At 39.5% G+C, this 22,609-nt stretch overlaps 1 long non-coding RNA gene across 1 annotated transcript; it reads left to right on the top strand.

Annotated features, from left to right (window-relative positions):
• Positions 1-661: 661 nt before the first annotated feature.
• On the top strand, positions 662-22,372 carry LOC123381762. Its single transcript, XR_006589167.1, has 2 exons — positions 662-2,471; positions 22,217-22,372. It is a non-coding gene; the product is annotated as an uncharacterized LOC123381762 (long non-coding RNA).
• Positions 22,373-22,609: the final 237 nt, after the last annotated feature.

Raw genomic sequence — 22,609 nt, 5'->3', positions numbered from 1 at the left:
CTTACTTGCAAGAATAGTTGAGAATATTTTGTAAAAGAAAATTAATGTAGGGGAATTTGGCCTACCACGAATTACAGCCTGTTTTGAAGACATGAGAATTTAATATATTTTATGAGTGGCATTCCAAACTAATAGGGAAAGGATGAATTATCCATTTGGTTTAGCCAACTGGTTATCTGGAAAAACATTAAGATACAGAATACTATATACCAAAATAAATCCTATGTTAAAGATTTTTTTAAGTTTATTTCTTTTTGGGGAGGAAGGGCAGGGAGAGAGGGAGAGAGAATCCCAAGCGCATCCCACACTGTCAGCACAGAGCCCAATGTGGGGCTCGAACCCACTAACCGGGAGGTCATGACCTGAGCTGAAGCCAAGAGTTAGACATTCAACCAACTTAGCCACCCGGGAGCCCCTGTCAATTAAAGATTTAAATAAAATCAGTAAAGCACCCAAATAAAATATAGGCAAATATTCACAAATCATGATTAGAGAAGAACACTAAATGCATTAACTCTAAAGGTAGAAACAAATAATAGATTAATAGATTTAATTATTTAAAATTTTTTAATGTTTCATTCTTTTTTTTCTTTTGACAGAAAGAGAGAGAGAGAACACAAGTGGGGAAGGGGCAGAGACAGAGGGAGACATGAAATCTGAATCAGGCTCCAGGCTCTGAGCTGTCAGCACAGAACCCCATGTGGGATTTGAACTCACAATCCACGAGATCATGACCTGAGACAAAGTCGGACGCTTAACTGACTGAGCACCCAGGGGCCCCAGTGGATTTAACTATTCAATAATGTGAAACTGTTATCAATGAAAAATTAGACTAAACAAAATTAAAAGGTGTGGCTACAGAAAAATGCATATCAAAAGAGTTAGCATCTTTCATATATAACTTCTTACAAGTCAATATGAAGAAATGAACACATTTAGAAAACTCTGGCAAACAATATGAATTGACACTTTACAAAATGACAATCAGTGAACATTTTTAAAAATGTTAATGCTTTCAGTCAGAAATACAACGTAAAATAATGAGGTACAGTTATTTGCCTATACAGAAAATGTCTGAAAAGCTCCCATTCTAGCAGGACTTGAGGGGCGGTGGGCATATTGCTGGTGGAAATCCAGACTGGATTCCAGACGCACCTTCTGAGAGCTAATAGGATTCAAAACTACAAAAACGTTGGTAGGGCTTTAAGAGGGGATTTGGGGACGGGCGGTGGATACAAGGCATCCAGGCTTCTAAAATTGTCCCTTCCCCTCTTCCCTCCAGCTAAGTCAGGTTCCCATCAGCTCTCACCTGGGCTCCTTAAACAACCTCCTAACTAATCCGGTGTCCTCATTTTCCTCTTGAAATTTCACCTTCCACTTTGCAGTATCACTGATCCCCACTATAAATATGTCCATGCCCTTCCCCTTGCAAGGACCTCTTCGGTCACCATCACCAGCAGGATTAAGGTCAGTCTTCTCAGTATGGCCTGCAAAGTTCTCCAACCTTCTGATCCTCATCCAGTTCTCTAGGCCCCCCATTTTCCACCCGCCCCCATTTTCCACCCGCCCCCATTTTGCCATCCATTCATAATACCCAGCTGCTTATAATTTTTACAGTATGTTACTTCCGTTCCCATTAATCCTTCAATAGAAAAATCAGTCCTGCCCTCCCTTCGCTCATCATTCGCTCTAATTCTTTGCAGTAAAAGTTGTACCTTCCCCAGAAAGCTTTCTGTGACTTTCTAGGCTGGGTTCGTTTCCCCCCAACTTGGTCCTGTAAAACACTGGCCTCATGACTCTGCATTGTGTGCGTGAGGTTCATTTGTAAGTAAGTAGCTGTGGTCTGTTCATTCTCGTTTCTGTATACAATTATAAAAATATACCATTATTGTTGTTAAATACTTTCTCCAGCTTTTGGCTACTGAGTCGTGTTTCTATTAGGATTCGATGCATGTATTTTGGAAAACGTTATGCATGCGTTTCTGTTGGGTATACATCGAGGACTGGAGTGGAGTCAAAGGAGGCGGCAGGCAAAATACAAAATGCAAAAAGAGCTTCCATGCCCTGATGGCAGAGATGTTTTCCAGGTGGGCTTTATGAGAGGGAGCTATCCAGGTGGGCCTAATCTAATCACACCAGCCACTTTAAAAAGCAGAGTTCCTCTCCAGCCAGGAGCAGAAGAGGAAGTCAGAGAAGTTTGAAGCGTCAGGGGTTCTAGCCATATCATTGGTGGCTTGATCATCCTGGGGTCCACATGCAAGGACTGGGGGGTGGCTTCCAGGAGCTAAGGGTGGCTCTCAGCTGGCAGCCAGCAAGGAAACAGGATTTGCCAACACCCTGACGGAACTAGAACGTGGATTTCTCCCCAAGGGCTCCAGATGAGGATTCAGTCCTCCTACCAACCTGATTTCAGCCCTGTGCCTGAGCAGACACCCCAGCCATCCCGTGTCAGACTGCAGCTCTACAGAACTGTGAGTTAACAATGGTTTTGTTTTAAGTCACTAAGTTTGTGGTAATTTGTTATACAGCGATAGAAAACTAATACGCAGAGTGTGCGTGCGTTCATTTTTTGTAGATGCTGCCCACCATTTTTTCCAAGTACCAAGTATCATTTTCACCAGCAGTATAGGAATTTCAGTTGCTTTTTCATGTTGCTCTTAGTGTAGACGCGGAATATTAAGCGTCTAGTAGAGACTTGCCTGATGAAGTGTCCAAGTGTTAATTATTAACGAAATAAATTTAAAAGTGAAATGTCACATTCAAGTTCTCCTGTAAAACAAAGAAAATTTTCATTATAATATCCATTTCTAGAAAAAATAAATAATGGTCACATCCCTGACAAGGCAATTGAGTGTCCAGGGAGTTACCATGAATGTTTCATAAAGATTTAGCTGCAAAAATGTACATGGTATTGTTTATAATAGGTTACAATGGATCATTTAAATAACAGTGGAATATTATGCACCTGTTACAAATGATGTAGAAGCTTTTGACCAAGGACATTCTGTAGAACAGTAGTTTTCCAAATGTTACATTACGGAAGGATCCCATGACTAAGTAAGTTTGAGATAGGCTGGCAGGGTGCTCTTTGCAAACCTCGCTCTTATGTGATAGGTATGAACGCCTGAGGCACTGACACAATGCAAGCCTACACCAGCCTTTCTGATGATGGCCGCTTTGCTTTGTCTCGGGGGGACATTTGGTAAATGTGACTTTGGGAAATGATACAGAAACACGTCTGTGATCTGTTTGGTGCAGAAAGCAATATTAATAGTATAGTCCCTGCTCGAAAAAAGACCGGGAAGATGTAAAGAACATTATACAAAAGTATTAACTGTGATTATTTTGATGGATAATTTTTCATTCCTATTATCTATATTTCTCTAAAGTCTCTACAAAGTGGCTATGTATTACATTTGTTAAAAGGGGAGAAAAAGAAACACCAGAAGTCGATCTAAATACCCGTCTCTTAGAACAGCAATGGTAAACCCCCAGCTCTCATGTGGGAGTTGACTTGCTATAAAGTCTGGCGTTAATTAAATTAAGTGTTTTAACAGTGCACTTCTGGACCGCTTGTCCCACACAGCAGGCCAGTCTGGGGGGCACACTGTCCGGTCAGTTTGGATTGGTGTGGGGCGGCCTCTGGGTCTGCTCTACTAGCAGAACAGCAAACTCTCACTCTCTGATCTGTGCTCCAGCTCAAGCCACCTGTTCCCTGAAGCTCTGAAGTTCCTGCTTTTTTTTTTTTTTAAGTTTATTTACTTTTGAGAGAAAGTGTACGTGTGCCCACATGGGAGAGAGCCAGAGACATAAGGAGAGAAAATCCCAAGCAGGCTCCCCTCTGTCCATGCAGAGCCCGAGGTGAGGCTAGAGCCCATGAACCTCGAGATCATGACCTCAGCTGAAATCAAGAGTCAGACACTTAACCGACTGAGCCACCCAGGTGCCCCTAAGCTCCTGCTTCTTGAGTCTGTTCTCAGTGCAGCTAATGCTCCTCCTGGTTTTACTATGAACTCTGCTCTTCCCTCATCGAGATACCACATTAAAAATTACAGGTTTTCTGAAGACTGACCCGTGTTCAGATCCTCACCGGGAACCAGGTCTAGGCAAAGCTGTTTATTCTCTGAGTCTCTTTCCTCATCTGTGAAAAGTGTGCATGTATAACATCTCCTAGTATTGTTTGAATGAAATCAGCAACCCTTCAGGATAGTACCTGGCACAGTACTAGGTTTTCAACAAATACTTGTTCCTTCCACCCCCCCACCCCTAGAGTTTAAAATAGCTTTCAATTAATAAAAGGAGTTCCAGCCCCATTTCTCCCTCATGGGCAGGTACAGTTTTCTTATGTTAGCCTTTGTTTATAGAAAGAGCCTGAAGAGTGTGTGTGTGTGTGTGTGTGTGTGTGTGTGTGTGTATGTGTATGTGTATGTTGGGGGGGCTGCAAACTGTGGTCCCTGGTCAAACCTGACCCACCGCCTGTTTTTTATAGATTCAGCAAGGTAAGAATGGTTACTATAATTTTAAATGGTTGAACAAATCAAAAAGGATGTTACACCAGTCACATGAAACTTACCTGAAATTCACATTTCAGTGGTTATAAATAAAACTTTATTGGGACACAGCCACTCACTTATTTACATACTATCTATGGCTGCTCTCACACAATGACAGATAAGTATTTGTGGCAGAGACTACAGCCTAAAAAGCCTGAAATATTTGCTATCTGGCTCTCTATGTTAAGTGTTTGCTGCCCTCTGCTCCAGGCTTCTTCCTATCTACGTATTTCTTGAAGACAAGCATTAAATATGAGAGGTGTTGCTCATTGGACTGCATTTGTAAAAATTAAAATAAATGTAATTTGAAGGCTTAATTTTTTAAATGTCCCTCCATTTTCTTAACCCCAATAAAGTCTGTGATAGATTTGGGTTTGCCAGCTAAGACTGCAAGTTTCTTTCTAGATACTCAACCTGTTGGTTAGAAGCTATCAGTTTAGTGGTCTAGACAAGCTTTTAGGGTAAACTTTTAGGTTGTAGATCTATTTTAAAATATTATCTTAGATTTGTGTCTATCATACGTTCTAATTGATACTTGACCAGCAATGCCTTCCTTCGTCATCAGCCTCCCTTGTTATTTAATTTATAAACAAGCATCTGAGGAGATGCTACTTGAAAGGGACCCTGAAATCCCTTTATAATGGGAAGATTCATGTGCAGTGTGATGCCTCTGACCTTCTCATTTCTGTGTAGGTGAGATGAGAGATGATCAGACACGAATGGTAAATAATCTGTTTTATCCTGCAAAAGGCAATGCCCTGAGCCGGACAGCAGCGTGTCTCTGGTAGAGCGTCTGCAGAAAGATAGGGTGTTTTTGGTTTTTGGTTTTTGGTTTTTTTTTCCCCTCCTTTCCTCTCGGATAATGGGTATTTTGGTAGAGATGATCAGTATGCAGTCAAAACTGGCAGCATTAAATTATGGCTATACTGTAATAAGTAACTGGAGGGTGATCTAGCACACCATCCATTCTTCTACAGGTTTTCTGTAAAAGTAACAATCTTTATTAAGCAAAACTCAGACTAAAAGCCGTACGTGCAAGAGCAGGGATTTAAAGGTCCACAGCCCTTAGAATGAGGATAAACACACCAAACCAAACTCCGTTCTGCTTATTCTAAAAAACACCTTGATGTTGTTCTCAGGCAGAAATCCCACAACCCTCTGGAGACCCATAGCACGCAGGTTTTATTCTGATACCAGCTCAAAACAATCCTATTTACCCAAGGAACTATGCTTGCTTTCTGTTAATCCTAGGAAAAACCTTAGGGTCTTAGGCCTCCCTTGCATTTTTAAGCTGTGAACTGTCAAATGTTTGCAGAGTTTCTCCATTTTCCTAAAGCAGCAGGATACCAGCTCTCCTATACTGCCTCCTGCTCAGTCTCCCAAAGGGTTTGGAGCCTCGATTCTATTGGGGTCTTTCCCTAGCTGTTGGGGCAGATTTTAGACCGCTGCCTAGGTCAATCTCTTTACCCTTCTGCATATTTAAACACCCGTTTGAAAAACCAAGACAACTCAAAAACCGACAGGGGTCTCTTCTAGAGGAAGTGCCAAGTTTTACAGCTTTTCTAAGCTTGTAGTATGTTCTAGGATGTGTTCATTATATAATTTCATTATATTGTGTTTACGTTGGCCAAGCTGTCAGCTAAGTTCCTCCGTTTTTGTTTTTTGTTTTTTGTTTTTTTCTGAGACTAATGAGTAAATGGATTCTTTCAGGGTTATTTATTTCAATTGAACGATAGCTGACATAATACCCCGCTGTTGAGATGTGCAAGTAGTGATTTGACATTTGTATACATGGCGAAATGCTCACCACGATGTGTGGTTACCATCTATCCCCACACACAGTTATTACAATATTATTGACTATATTCCCTGTGCTATACTTTACATCCCCATGACTTATTTTATAACTGGAAGTTTGTACCTCGAAACCTCCATCTATTTTGCCCATTCTCTCACCACTGCCTCCTCCAGCAACCACCAGTTTTTTCTCTGTATTTATGAGTCTGTTTATTTTTTGCTGTGTTGGTGCATTGGTTTTGTTTTGTTAGATTCCACACAGAAGTGAAATCGCATGGTATTTATATTCCTCTACCTGACTTAGTTTACTTAGCGTAATCCCCTCTAGGTCCATCTATGTAGTCACAAATAATAAGATTTCATTTTTTTTATGGCCAAGTAGTATTCCATTCGTCAACCGATGGACACATAGTTTGCTCTCATACCTGGACTATTGTAAATAATGCTGCCATGGACATAGGGGTGCATACATCCTTTCAAATGAATGTGTTTTCATTTTCTTCGAGTAAATAACCAGAATTGGAATTGCTGAATCATAGCGTATTTCTATTTGTAATTTTTTGAGAAAACTTCATGCTGTTTTCCATACTGGCTGCACCAATTTACATTCCCACTAACTGTGTACAAGGATTCCCTTTTCTCCACATCTTAACCAACACCTGTTACTTCCTGTCTTTTTGACACTAGCCTCTGGCAGGTGTGAGGTAATAACTTGCTATGGGTTTGATTTGCGTTTTCCTGATGATCAGTGATGTTGAGCATCTTTTTGTGTGTCTCTTGGCCATCTGTATCTCTTCCCTGAGAAAATATTTCCTATTCCAGTCATCTGCCCATTTTTAATCAAATTCTAATTGATTTGCGTTTCCCTGATGATCAGTGATGTTGAGCATCTTTTTTGTGTGTCTCTTGGCCATCTGTATCTCTTCCCTGAGAAAATATTTCCGATTCCGGTCATCTGCCCATTTTTAATCAAATTCTAATTTGAGTTGTAGGATTTCTTTCTATAGTTTGAATATTAACCCTCATCAGGTATGTCATTTGCAAATATATTCTCCTATTCAGGGGTCACCTTTCAGTTTGTTGGTTTCCTTCACTGCGCAAAAGCTTTTGAGTTTGACGCAGTCCCAGTTGTTTATTTTGGCTTTTGTTGTCCTTGCCTATGGAGACAGATCAAAAATACATACGTTGCTAAGATGGTTGTCCAAGAGTTTTCTGCCTATGGCTTCTTTTAGGAGTTTTATGGCTTCAAGTCTCACATTTAGGTCTTTAAATTTTGGATTTATTTTTGTGTACGGTGTGAGAAAGGGGTCCAGATTCATTCTTTGGCATGTACTGTCCAGTTTTCTCATCATCATTTATTAAAAAGATGGTCTTTTCCCCATTGTATCTTCTTGCCTCCTTTGGTCCTAGATTAATTGACCATGTAAGGATGGGTTTATTTCTGAACTCTCAATTCTGTCCCATTGATCTATGTTGTTTATTTTTGTGCCAGTACCATACTGTTTTGTGGTATGGTTGGAACTCTGGGTATGTGATACCTCCAGTTTTCTTCTTGTTTCTCAAGATTGCTTTGGCTATTACAGGTCTTATATAATTGCACACAAATTTTAGGATTAGTCTAGTTTTGTGAAAAATGCTATTAGTATTTCAATAGAGATTACACTGGACCTGTTGATTACTTTAGATAATACTCCATTTTAACAATATTTTTCAAACCTACAAGCATGGGATATCTTTCTATTTACGTCATCGTTATATTTTTTAAATTTATGTATTTATTTTGAGAGAGAGCAAGAGTGAATGAGGGGCAGAGAAAGAAGGAAAGGGAAAATCCCATGCAGCCTCTGCACCATCAGCACAGAGCCCAACGTGGGGCTGGAACTCACAAACCATGACCTGAGCCAAAGGGTCACTCACTGAGCCACCCAGGCACCCCTGTTTATGTCATATTTAATTTCTTTCATAATTGTCTTAGAATTTTCAGAATACAAGTCTTTGACTTCCTTGATTAAAGGTCTTCCTAGGTATTTGATTCTTTTTGATGCAATTATAAATGGGATTGTTTTCTTAATTTCCCTTTTATTATTAGTGTATAGAAATGCAACAACTTTCTGTAGATTAATTTTGTATCCTGCAAGTTTACGAAGTTCATTTATTCTAATAAATTTTTTTTTGGTGGAGTCTTTACAATTTACTTTGTAAAGTATCATGTTAAATGCAAATGGTTAAAATTGTACTACTTTCTTAACAATTTGGAAGCTTTTTCTTGTTGTCTGACTGTTGTGGTTAGGGCTTCCAGCCCTATGTTGAATAAAAGTGGTGAGAATGAACATCCTTGTCTTGTTCCTGATCTAAGAGGAAAAGGTTTCAGCTTTTCCCCATTGAGTATGATGTTAGCTATGGGTTTGTCATGATGGTCTTTCTTATATTGAGGTATACTTCCTCTATACCCACTTGGTTGAGAGTTTTTGTCATAAATAAGTGTTGTGTCAAATGTTTTTTCTGAACCTACTGAGATGACAGCATAATTTTGATTCTTCATTTTGTGAATGTGATGTATCACCTTGATTAATGGGCAAATATTGAATCATTCTTGCATCCCTGAAATAAACTCCACTGAATTGTAGTGAATGAATCTTTCAGTGTAATGTTGAATTTGGTTTGCTGTTGCTTTGTTGAGGATTTTTGCATCTATGCTCATCAGGGATGTTGGTATGTAATTATTTTGTAGTGCTTTTGTCTGGTTTTAGTATCAGGGTAATGAAATTTGGAAGTGTTCCTTCAATATTTTGGAATAGTTGGAGAAGTCTAGATGATAAGAACTCTTTAAATGTTTGGTAGAATCTAACTGTGAAGACTTCTGGTCTTTGGCTTTTATTTGTTGGATTTTGTTTTTGTTATTGATAAATTTCATTACTGCTGATTAGTCTGTTCAGATTTTCTATTTTTCTTCTTCTTTTTTTTTAGGTTTATTTATTTTTAGAGCGAGAAAAAGAGAAAACAGGCTCTGCACTGTCAGTGAGGAGCCCAATGTGGGACTTGAGGTCACTGACCCTGAGATTGTAACTTGAGCCAAAATCCAGAGTCTGCTACTTAACTGACTGAGCCACCAATGTGCCTTCTATTTCTTTCTGATTAAGCGTTGGAAAATTAAGTTTCTAGGGATTTATCCATTTCTTCTAGGTTGTCCAGTTTGTTGGTGTATAATTTTTCATAGTAGTCTCGTGTGGTCCTTTGTATTTCTGTAGTTTGTACTTTCATTTCTGGTTTTGAGTTCTCTTTATTTGTGTGAGGTTTTGGGGGGGTTTTGATGCATTTAACTAAAGGTTGGTTTCAGAGAACCAACTTTTAGTTTCATTGATCGTTTGATTGTTTTTTAGTCACCATTTCTTTAATTTCTGCTCTGATATTTTTCATTTCTCTTTACTAATTTTGGGCTCGTCCTTTTTCTAGCTCCTGCATGTGTACAATCAAGTTGTTTGAGATTTTTCTTGTTTCTTGAGGTAGTGTATATTGCCATAAACTTCCCTCTTTGAACTGCTTTTGTTCTGCCCCAAAGCTTTTGGAACCTTGTGTTTACATTTTCGTTTGTCTTCAGGTATTTTTAATATTGCCTCTTTGATTTCTTCATAGACCCATTGGTTGTTTAGTAGCATGTTGTTTAGCTTTGTGTGTTGGTATTTTTTGTAGTATTTTCACTTATTTCTAGTTTCATAGCATTGTGGTTAAAGAAGATGACTGATAGGATATCAGCATCTTAATTTGTTGAGACTTGTTTTATAGCCTAACATGTTAACTGTTTTGGAGAATCCCATGTGCACCTGAAAAGAAAGCATATTCTGTATTGAGGTGCTCCTCTGTTGAGTGCATACAAATTCGCAACTGTTCCATGTTCTAGTTGGATTGATCAGTTGGTCGTTATGCAATGCCCTTTTCTGCTTGTTGTTACAGTCTTTATTTTAAAGTCCATTTTTGTCTGATAAAAGTGTTGCTACCCCTTTCCCCCTATTTTCATTTGCTTGGAATATCTTTTCCATTCCTTCACTTTCAGTCTATATGTGTGTTTGGGTCTGAAGTGAGTCTCTATCAGGTAGCATAGAGATAAGTTATTGCTGGTTTTGGGTGCATGTGTTTGTTTTTATCCATTCAGCCAACCTCTGTCTTTTGGTTGAAGAATTTAGTCCAATTACATTAAAGTAATTGTTGATAGATAAGTACTTATTGCCATTTTCTTCATTATTCCCTGGCCATTTTTGTAGTTCTCTGTACTAACCTCGCTTTTTTCTTTTGTTTTTCTGGAGTGTTGTGCTTGGATTCCTTTCTCTTTAATTTTTATGTATCTATTACAGGTTTTTGGTTTGTGGTTACCATGAGATTAATGTATAGTATGAATATAATAGTCTTGAAGTTGATTTCAAAATGTTCCAAAAGCACTTCACTTTTACATCCCCACCCCCATGATTTATGGATTTACTGTCCTATTTTACATCCGCATTTTACATATTTTGTGTGTCCTTTACCTAATTATCATAGATCTAGTTGACCTACTGCTTACTAGATTTATACGTGATTGCCCATTAATGTACATTTGTTTTTATAGTGACATTTTTTCTTACATAATTTTGTTACTTCTACTTATGGCCTTTTTTCCTTTTTTTTTCTTAAGGAAGTTCCCTTAACATTTCTTGTAAGGCCGATTTAGTGGTGATGAATTTAATTTTTCTTGGTCTGGGAAACTCTCTCCTTCAATTTCAAGTGATAACTTTGCTGGGTAGAATATAGGTTGTAGGTTTTTTCCTCTCAGCACTTTGAATATATCCTGCCAGTCCCTTCTGGCTGCAAGTTTCTGCTGAAAAATCAGCTGATAGACTTAAAGGTGTTAATTTGTATGTAACTAGTGACTTTTCTCTTGCTTCTTTTAAGATTCTCCATCTTTAACTTGACATTGTTGTTAGGTGTCTTGGTGTGAATTTTTGGGGCTTATCCTTTTTTGAGCTCTGTTTGTGGACCTTGATGTGTGCTTCTTTCTCAAAGTTAAGAAATAGTAGCTGAAAGCTTCCCTAAAATAAGTTTTCTTCCCCTTTCTGTCTTCTCCTTCCAGTATCCCTATGTAATGCATATGTTGGTATGCTTGATGTTGTCCCTAAGGTCTCTTAACCTATCCTCATTTAAAAAAAATTTTGGGGGGGTGGGTGCCTGGGTAGCTATGTTGGTTAAACATCTGACTTCAGCTCAGGTCATGATCTCACGGTTTATGAGTTCAAGTCCCACGTCAGGCTCTGTGCTGACAGCTCAGAGCCTGGAGCCTGCTTTGGATTCTGTGTCTCCTCTCTCTGCCCCTCCCCATCTTGTGTGTGTGTTCTCTCTCTCTCTCTCTCTCTCTCTCTCTCTCTCTCTCTCTAATAAAAATAAACATTAAAATTTTTTTTTTAATTTTTGTGTTCAGTTCAGCTTGGATGATTTCCACACTCTGTCTTCCAGATCATCGGTCTGTTCTGAGTTCTTTAATCTGCTAGAGAGTCCAGAGAGTTTATTTTTTATTTGTTATTCTTCAGTTATGATTGGTTCTTCTCAATATTTTCTATCTCCGTAGAATTTCTCCCTGAGTTCATGCACTGTTCTCCCAAGTTGGGTGAGCATCCTTAATGGCCATTTTTTAAAACTCATTACTGCTCATCTTCACTTCATTCCATTCTTTTTCTGAGGTTTTGTCTTGTTCTTTCATTTGGAGCATATTTCTCTCTCCTCATTTTGTCTGATTCTCTCTGTTGCTATCTATTAAGTCAATTATATCTCCTGGTCTTGAAGGCAGTGGTCTTAGGAGAAATCCTATGGGTCCCAAAACATGCAATCTCCCCAGTCACCAGAACCAGATGTTCCAGGAGTGTCCACTGTAGAGGCTGCATGTACTCTCCTGTTGTGACTGGGCCATGACTGCTGTGGGTGCACTGGTGGCTGGGGCTGACCCCCATCACAGCTGGCTGAGAGGCTTAGCTACAGCTGCTGCAGCCATACTGGTGGGTGGGGTTAGCCCCTGGTGTGCCTGGCTGCAAAACTTGGCTGCAGCTGCTGTGGACATGCTGGTGGTGGGGTGGACAGGTGACAGTTTGGAGGGGCACTGGCCCCAACTGAGGGTGTTGGCTGATTGTGGTGGGGTGGGAGCTGCTTCGGAGGGGCCTTGCTGGGGCAGATGGGTTGGGTGTGGCAGGTCAGCAGGGGAACACTGGGGCTGGGTGAACAGTGATAACAATGTAGACAGAGAATGTCAAAACTGGTACCTGCCAGCATTAGATCGAGCTAGGCTGAAGGGGGACAAGAAAAATGGCACTTGGCAGTGCTTCCATTCCTACAGAAAGCTTCTATGCATCCCTGCCCCTCCCAGCCCACAACCTAAAGAGAGTCAACAAATCTTTTTCATAGATGTTATGAGAGCTCATCTTCCTGGTGCAGATTTCCAAGGCATTGGGTGCCAATGTGGGGCTTAAAGCCCTCCTTCCTCAGTATCTTCCCCCATTTTTAAGGGAGCCATGAATAAGTGCATTGTAAATGATGTATTTCTCTTTCTGAGTTGAGATCAGCATTGATGTGCAATCTACTGTTCCTAAATACTTCTGATAATGACTAAAAATAGGTTTTCTTTGGAAACCAAAGTCCCTTTTGAAAAGCGTATGTTCACCTTGTATGCTTTGGTGCTGGTCATAGGTAATCAGCTTTGGGCAACCTCAAGAATAGTTTTTGGGTTTTTTGTTTGTTTTATAATTTATTTTTTAATTTACATCCAAGCTAGTTAGCATATAGTACAACAATGATTTCAGGAGTAGATTGCTTAAACCCCCTAAATGGGTATTTAGCCCATCCCCCTTCCCACAACCCCTCCAGCAACCCTGTTTGTTCTGTATATTTAAGAGTCTCTTATGTTTTGTCCCCCTCACTGTTTTCATATTATTTTTTTCTCCCTTCCTTGGGTTCATCTATTTTGTATCTTAAAGTCCTCATATGAGTGAAGTCATAGGATATTTGTCTTTGACTAATTTCACTTAACATTATACTCTCTAGTTCCATCCACATAGTTGCAAATGGCAAGATTTCATTTTTTTGATTGCTGAGTAATACTCCATTATATATATATAGCACATCTTCTTTATCCATTCATCTGTTGATGGACATTTGAACTCTTTGCATACTTTGGCTATTGTTGATAGTGCTGCTATAAACATTGGGGTGCACGTGCCCCTTAGAAACAGCACATCTGTTTTGGGTAAATACCTAGGATTGGTATTGGATAAATACCTAGTAATACAATTGCTGGGTTGTAAAGTAGTTGAATTTTTAATATTTTGTGGAACCTCCATACTGTTTTGCAGAGTGGCTGCACCAGTTTGCATTCCCACCAACAGTGCAAGAGGGTTCCCATTTCTCCACATCCTCTCCAGCATCTATAGTCTCCTGGTTTGTTCATTTTAGCCACTCTGACTGGCATGAGGTGGTATCTCAGTGTGGTTTTGATTTGTATTTCCCTGATGAGGAGTGATGTTGAGCATCTTTTCATGTGCAGTTGGCCATCTGAATGTTTTCTTTGGAGCATCTATTCATGTCTTTTGCCCATTTCTTCACTGGATTATTTGTTTTTTGGGTGTTGAGTTTGATAAGTTCTTTATAGATTTTGGATACTAACCCTTTATCTGATATGTCATTTGCAAATATCTTCTCCCATTCCATTGGTTGCCTTTTAGTTTTGCTGATTGTGTCCTTTGCTGTGCACAAGTTTTTTTTATTTTGATGATGTCCCAGTAGTTCATTTTTGCTTTTGTTTCCCTTGCCTCCCAGAGATGTGATGAGTAAGAAGTTGCTGTGGCCGAGGTCAAAGAGGTTTTTGCCTGCTTTCGCTTCAGGGATTTTGATGGCTTCCTGTTTTACATTTAGGTCTTTCATCCATTTTGAGTTTATTTTTGTGTATGGTGTAAGAAAGTGGTCCAGGTTCGTTGTTCTGCACATCGCTGTCCAGTTTTCCCAGCACCATTTCCTGAAGAGACTGTCTTTATTCCATTGGATATTCTTTCCTGCTTTGTCAAAGATTAGTTGGCCATACATTTGTGGGTCCGTTAATGGGTTCTCTATTCTGTTCCATTCATCTGAGTGTCTATTCTTATGCCAGTACCATATTATCTGGACGATTGCCGCTTTGTAATACAGCTTGAAGTCCAGGATTGTGATGCCTCCAGCTTTGGTTGTCTTTTTCAAGATTGCTTTGGCTATTCCGGGTCTTTTCTGGTTCCATACAAATTTTAGGATTGTTCTAGCACTGTGAAGAATGCTGGTGTTACTTTGATAGGGATTGCAAAATAGTTTTTTCTCTGTTATCCCTACCCATGGAAATGCCAGTTGACCTCTGGGGAATTTACCTGAATGAGTCAACACTTATGCATGTTTCAGTTATGTTTATTTTTAATATCAGGGCTTATCACTTACATTTTTTCCTCTTAAGGATTCAATGAAGGAACGTCTCAACATTCAAATATTTTTAAGTATCCTCCAATTTAAGTATCTGAAATTTTATATGTACTCTAAAAGGCATTTCAGAATGAGGATGCCTGAAGTTTACTTTTGAAACTGGCATTTAATTTTCTAGGTTCTTCTCACCTGCCCCACCTCACTCCCATTAGAAATCTTAATGATGATAATGCATCTAAGAACACAATTGAAAAATAAGCTCAACGTATTCGGGGAAAATATTGTAAGTAAAAAGTGTTGCTCATTTTAAAGTTGGAATAAGTCACTCTTCTCAAGATGGAGTGGCTATTGGGAGTGAAGCGGGAGTAGGAGGCTGAATAAGCTGTAGGCTATTGATGAGGAAATGCTGCACTGAAGACAAATGAGACACAAAGGTCAAAGGATTCTGTGCATTTACTAGGAAGATGCAACACTGATATTAATCATGGAAGGTTGGTTGTCTTTTTTAAAAGAAAGATTGGGTCACTCATTCTTTGGGGCTCCAGTAGCATACAACATTGTGAAATTTTACCAATGGATTCACGCTTAACTTTTCTATTAGACTCTTGGTTCATTTGTTTTTTTTTTTTTTTTTACTGTGTTCCTTACCTTGGGGTAGCATGCTCACACTCCATTCTTTGGGGACTCTGACACCCTGTCTCTCCCATTGGCCAAACCAATGTTGGGAAGAGAAGTGCTTTTGTCTGCTACATTTGCCAAGTTGGACTGCATGAGTCTGGCACCACAAAAGACCATTTTCTCCTGGCTACATGAAAGAAGTATGTGTACAGGAGGGGAAACGTAACGGGGAGGCAAGTTGAGCTTTGGAACCAGTGAGTCCTGAAAATCAGTATTTGGAGACCTGAATCCTAGTTCCATGCCTGTACTTCCCAGTTATGTGTATAAGTGAATTTTGTATTTTGTTGAAGCTATTTTGAATTTGACTTCTATTACTTCATCACCCTCCATAAAGAGGTGCACTGAGGCAAGCTCAAATTAACAGAAATTGAGTTTTTTTTAGAAGAGCAGAGGAATTGCTCCTTGAGAAATGCATGCTGTAGAAAGCTACAGGCTAATCCACTGAGAGTAGGGCATGCTGTATTTATGGGCAAGGAGTGCAAAGAGGGGCAAGTCCAGCCACACTCTAATCAAGAAGCTCATTGGTTGAGGGGAGAGTTTTTGGTGGCTGTTCATTGGTCAGGAGATAAGTCTTGGTCTTCTATTAATGAGGAGTAGACAGGAAATCAGTCTCTCAGTTCTTAAGCTTCATACTTAAGAGGTTACATGTATGATATTACTCATTTCATATCTTCTGGTTCCATTTTAGATTGAAATCCTTTCATGTTTACCTCTCTCATTCAAGATCTTCCACAGAAAGCATGACTGATCAACCATGTCATGTGGGCATTGTTTTCCTTTTTTATTTTCCTCAATCAAAAACATTGTTAGATGGAGTGCATGTCCCTTGGAGCTGAGGATAACCATCCTCAAGTAGGAGTCTTGTCACGTGGGAGGAAAAGGGCAAGTGGCTATCATTGTTTTCATTTAAACAACACAAGGAATAAGAAATGAAAAAATCTCAGTCGTATTCTTCTAGGATGGTTAGCTCAATTTCCATGGTCAATTCATAAGCCTAAAAACCATATTCTTCCCCCCCGCCCCCGATAGAGGGAGAGTGTGAGCCAGGAGGACAAAGGGAGAGGGAGAGAGAATCTTAAGAAGATTCCACACCCTGTGTGGAGCCCGAGGCAGGGCTCAATCTCACAACCAAGAAATCATGACCTGAGCTGAAATCAAGAGTTGGATGCTTAACTGAGCCACAAGGAGCTCCTAAAAACCGTATTGTTAATACAGCTCACCAAGATAATCCCCACTGTCTAGAGTGTACTTTGGGACCATGGTCTCCAAGACCCAAACCAATCAGAATCAAATAAGTGAAAGAAAGCTCCTCATTGAAGGAGTCATTTTAACAACTGGTTTGTTCAGTGATCTTGTGCAGTTGAGTCTCAACTTTGCCAAAAGTATCCATCTAAGTGCATCTAGTTGTATTGGCAGGATCATATATCTCCTTGCTCTGCTAAAAGATAATCAAAATCTATCGAATTACAAAGAACAGCTGGGACACCTGGGTGGCTCAGTCTGTTCAGCATTCGACTTCAGCTCAGGTCATGATCTCACGGTTTGTGAGTTTGAGCCCCACGTCAGGCTCTGTGCTGACAGTTCAAAGCCTGGAGCCTGCTATATATACTCTGTGCTCCTTCTCTCTCTGTCCCTCTCCTGCTTGTGCTTGGTCTTTCTCCATCTCAAAAAACAAGTTAAAAAATTTTTTTAAAAAGAAAAGCTTTGGCCAGAGTGTAGGAATTTTTGTTGGGCAGCTATTTCTTGAGAAGCGGATTCTTCAGTATCTTCAAGAGTTGAGGAAAGATTCCCAATTATAGCATCATTTGTTCATACTCCTGGGCAAAGGAGTAGGGGTCTGCCAAAGGAAGTGAGTTTTGAATAATGAATGCCTCCTGGTAATTCATTTGAGTCTGTGGCTCAGGACTTGGGAGATCAATAAAATGTACAAGTCTGTGGACCACACAGGTGGTTTCATTTCTGTTACCCTTCCCTTGTGTCCCTCCCTATCTTTGTACAGAGTCTGGATGCAAGTTTCTTCAGATGAGAGGTTATTAACTGAGGACAGGGAAATGGACCCCTAGTGTTAGGGAGTCAGACATGATCAAGATGGGGCTGAGTTTGCTCCAGAGAAACTGAGGCTTTGGAAATGAGGGAAAAGTTTGTGACAGACAGAACCACAGGATCACCAGCATTGGGGCAGATCCAACAGTCATTTGGAGGTTGGATTACCCCTTTTTGCAATGGCCTGAGATTTGTGAACAATGGCATTTCCAGTCCAGAGCAAGATGACAGACACACAAAAGAATCATAAAGATCTTCATGGTGTAAGAATCAGGAAAAGCGTGGTCAAAGAGGAAAGGAGAAATGGAGAGAAATGCCCTTGGTCCATTGACTTGGAAGGAAGCAGTCTAGTTTGATGTTTTATTAGTCACTTCGATTTTGAGGTCTCAGAGATTTGCACAGAACTAGATGAGTGTTGGAGGCTTCTACATTTGTGAAATAGGCACCCAAGGTTTGATACCTTTGTGATTTACCAGTAGAGTCAGTGGTCAAGAGTACTTGGAAAGGTCCTTTCTATGAATCTCACCTTTGCAAAAACCATAAACAGTGCCTGTAATGACAAAAGATTTTGAAATGTCTGTGGTTATGGATCTGATGAGAGTCTGTTGAAATGGAATTAATGAGGAAATTTGGTTATTTCTGTGACACATCACTGAGGGAGAGGGAACATAATTTGCCCTTTACCCTTCTAGGATCTTTTCTGAGATTACCCTATGATAAGAGACAGATGGGCAGCCTGGGTGGCTCAGTCAGTTAGGTGTCCAACTCTTGGTTTCAGCTCAGGTCATGATCTCATGGTTTGAGTTTAAGTCCCGCATCAGATCTGTGCTGATAGTGTGGAGCCTTCTTGGGATTCTCTGTCTCTCCCTCTCTCTTCCCCTCCCCTGTTTGTGTTCTCTCTCTCTCTCTCTCTCTCAAAATAAATAAACTTAAAAAAAATTTTTTTAAAGAGACAGATTGACAGAAGAAAAAACAATTTTAATAACCACTTTGTATACCTCCCTTCTACATGGAAGACAGGAAAACCGACTAACTCCCTGAAGTGGCATACACGACCGCCTTAAATACCATCTCCAGCTAAAGACGAGAGAAAATGCTGGGGAGGGTCAAGTTGTGGGAGGTTACCAGGAAAAGCATGGAAACAAGGGTAGGTAGTTAGGCAGATTTAACTTTGCCTTCTCCATTGATGAGAGTTTGTAGAGAGTTAGAGACCTCCTATTCTTCTGCTACAAAATGGGAGACCCCCTTACAAATGGAGATGTTCCCTATAAATGTAAATGTTTCTTAGAAAAGGAGAAGGTCTACTCAGTTTTCAAAGATTTTTCTAGGTCTGTTACTTCTTTTTCTTTTTAATTTTTTTTAACATTTGTTCATTTTTGAGAGAGAGCGAACGTGAGCAGGGAGGGGCAGAGAGAGAGGGAGACATATGATCTGAAGCAAGCTCCAGGCTCTGAGCTGTCAGCACAGGGCTTGAACCCATGAACTGCAAGATCATGACCTGAGCCAAAGTCAGACTCTTAACTGACTGAGCCACCCAGGTGCCCCTAGGTCTGTTACTTCTTAAAAATAACTAGCCTAAAACAATATTTTACCAAAGACTTAACTTTGGGTGGCAAATTCTCCCCACATTTTAAGATAACTGGAATTATGACTGATAAAATTATACCAGAACATAGCAAGCAGGTTTCTAGGAATTCCATAAATTTCTAAAAGACTTGTATTAATAACATGCATCCATATAAATATAAACTAAGGTTTAGCATCACTTCTTACTTGAGAACACTTACTGTGTACCTTAACATGTCCAATAAACCTAATTAGTTTAGCCTTTTACCAAATGAGACACAGTCCTTTGAGACTTTGTGTGTGTGTCTGTGTGTGTGTGTGTGTGTGTGTGTGTGTGAGAGAGAGAGAGAGAGAGAGAGAGAGAGAGAGAGAGAGAGAGAGACAGACAGACCGACCCTGTGGGAAATTTCAAAGTTACTCTGAGATTTAAAAAAAAAAAAAAAAAAAGACTCCATTTAGAATTTGACCTTGGGAAGTTACCAAAATGTCAAAAGGTTTGAACATTTGACTAAATAGGATCACAGATGAGTGTGAAATAATACTTCATTATTTAACTGAAGTAAAATACAAAATCGTAAAGGCAAACGTGGAAGTTGATAGAACTGTGAACAAAATTTAGCTCTTTTAATATTGAGAAGGATGGCTTTCCTGGAGTAAACGAAGACCTCATAAGGACAACATAAAGCACGCTTACTTACTTTAAGATACAAAGTCTTTGCTGTCCAGGCAGGTAACCTAAAAGGTAAAGAAAAACCCTTCACAATCTCTTCCCAGGAACAGACCAATAGCCCAAGAAAAATTTTCTTTTCAGCAGATGAAAGAAAATTAAGGTTGAGTTTTACATAAGTGTACTATTCGTATTAGAGCTTTTCGGGTTTTTTTTTTTTTAATTAAAAGAAATTCACTCAATAAGAAATTCACTACCCTGCCCATTCCCCTCTCTTTCTTCCCAGCTTTCTAAATCCATTCAGTTTGCCCTGTACTCATCTTTTCCCTGTTCTGAAATAACCAAATTTATTCTGGGACAAAATTACTTTGTTTTCCCTTAACAGAAATGTACCTCCATCCCTGACACTTTTTTTTCTTGCTGAAAATATAAGTTCTACTTTCCTGGCATACATAGATGTTTACCTAATTTTTGCTAGAAATTCAGGTTTTTTAAACGTTAATTTCTAGCAAAACTTAGGTAAACAATTGTGAACTGTGTATCACTTGGAAATGCATAAAAACATCTCATAATCCCTAGAAGTATATGCTTCTTGAAATGTATAGCATGTTGACCAACATGGGACAAGTATCATTAGTTCCTCTGTAAATAGGAAGCCTAAGGAGAAAAACCCACGTTCAACAATTGTTTCCAATATCTTATTTCATTTGGAAATCATTTAAATATTCAGTGAATACCCATCATTTAACTTCTCTCAATATAACTTTAAGGTTTCAAGTAACAGAAAAGATTTTGGAAACTATTAAGTTTATTTATTTTTGAGAGAGAGGGACAGGGGGAGGGAGGAGGAAAGGGGGAGGGAGGGGGAGAGGGGGCACACAAGCAGGAATGGGACAGAGAGAAAGAGAGGGAAACATGGATCCCCAAGCATGCTCCAGGCTCTGCTCAGAGCCCCATGCAGGGCTTGAGCCGCAAACCATGAGATCATGACCTGAGCTGATGTCTGACAGTTAACTGAGCCACCCAGGTACCCCTAGGAAACTATTTTGAAATGCACCTACCATTAAGTGAAATTATTGTTGAAAAGTTCATTTATCAACTTTTACTTACGTCTGTCTTACTCACTTGTTCTTAACAATTAGGCTTAGATTACTCCTGAAAATTTCATGAGACCTTAAACAGGTGGCCATCATCCCAAATACTCTTTCTTGCTGAGAAATTCTGTAATAGGGATAACATGAGGGCATGCGACTTTCAGTAATCCCAGGAAGAACAAAATTTTAACATTTAATGCTGACAACTCTGAAGACAGGTCTGTTTTAATTTAACCAACAAACCTAAAGTAGCTTTTGTTCACTAAAGATTTATCTTAGATCATGTGAACTTGAAAAATGTTTGGGTTCATTTTCATACTTCTGAGAGTTTTAGGAATACTTAATTTGGTAAGTGTTTATTTTTCTTTAAGCCAAATAAATAGAGCTCTTTTAAAGATTAATTTTAGGGGCGCACAGGTGGCTCAGTGGGTTGAGGGTCTGACTTTGGCTCAGGTCATGATCTCACGGCTTGTGAGTTCGAGCCCCACATTGGGCTCTGTGCTGACAGCTCAGCCTGGAGTCTGTGTCCCTCTCTCTCTCTCTGCCCCTCCCCAGCTCTTGTGAGCGCGCACGCTCGCTCTCTCGCTCTCTCTCTCTCTCTCTCTCTCTAAGAATAAATAAAACATTTAAAAGATTTTTAAAAAATTAATTTTAGCAATACCATCCAGAGGTAGAAAAAGTTCACACATTTATCTGTTACATAGATACAGGCATAGATGTATATAAAAATATAGGCAGACACAACAGATTTTCCAGTGTTGTTAAAATTTTAGCCATGAATCAGATACAATATAAAACTCACTAGTTTATGAAAGAACAGTTGAATCCAAATTGTGTTTCTGGACATTGGAATAAATTTTAACTGCTCAGAAGGCTAAAGCTTTTTACTGATACTTGTGGACAAGACACTTGAGAAAATTCACCAAAGTTCCAAATAGACTTTCCACTACACCTGCCCCCGGCCATTTTTTCTTTGGGTAAGAATGACACCCCTGAAATTTGAACTTTAAAGAGCTAAGCCTCATAGTTTCTAGGGGAAAACTGGACACTGAAATCTCAGAGGCACAGGGAAGTGATGCAAGTTCCCCCAAGAGGGTCCTTTGTTTCCTAAGTAAGACTAGATCTTTTATGGTATCTGCAGGCCTTTCAGGATGAAAAGGTGAAGTTTGGGGATTGGTTAAAAAACAACAACAACAACAAAAAGGTGAGATTGGAACTGCTTCTAGAGCTGCATTCTTGTTCTTATAAAGATTACATTTGATAAGACCAGGATGATTCTTTTAATTCTTCGTGGAATTGGGTTGCAACTTGAATGCCATCATGGGCTGATGTTATCCTATGACATGACCTTCAGTTTTCTTTTTTAGATCAGGGAGAAGATACCCAACCAAGATGGACATCAAAAGATGCCTGTGTTCTAGATTTGGAGCTGTTTGTCTTTGGAATGTTTTTTTTTTCTTTGCCTCTGGGTACATAATTTCATTTTAAATTAGGAGAGAAGGACTTAAAATAACTGCTTTCAATTATGCTGACTTCTGACCATAGAGCTACCTAAGAAAAATCCTTTCAACTATCTCGTCAGGGTTTAGCCAGGACAAAGAGTAAATATTTCTGGTAATACTGAACAACCCCTTGGACACAAGCATCCCCAAAGAGGGCACAAAGGATACTACACTCCCAAGATCCAGAGCAACTTTCAGAGATAGCCAAAGGAAAGAAGACTTGGACAATTCTCCGGAGGGCAGGCAGTAGTCAGTAGG

Source organism: Felis catus, chromosome D4 (genome assembly GCF_018350175.1).
Source record: "Felis catus isolate Fca126 chromosome D4, F.catus_Fca126_mat1.0, whole genome shotgun sequence".
Classification (NCBI taxonomy): Eukaryota; Metazoa; Chordata; class Mammalia; order Carnivora; family Felidae; genus Felis; species Felis catus.
The sequence above is the reverse complement of the archived record's forward strand: the minus strand, read 5'-3'. Positions and strand labels throughout refer to the sequence as shown.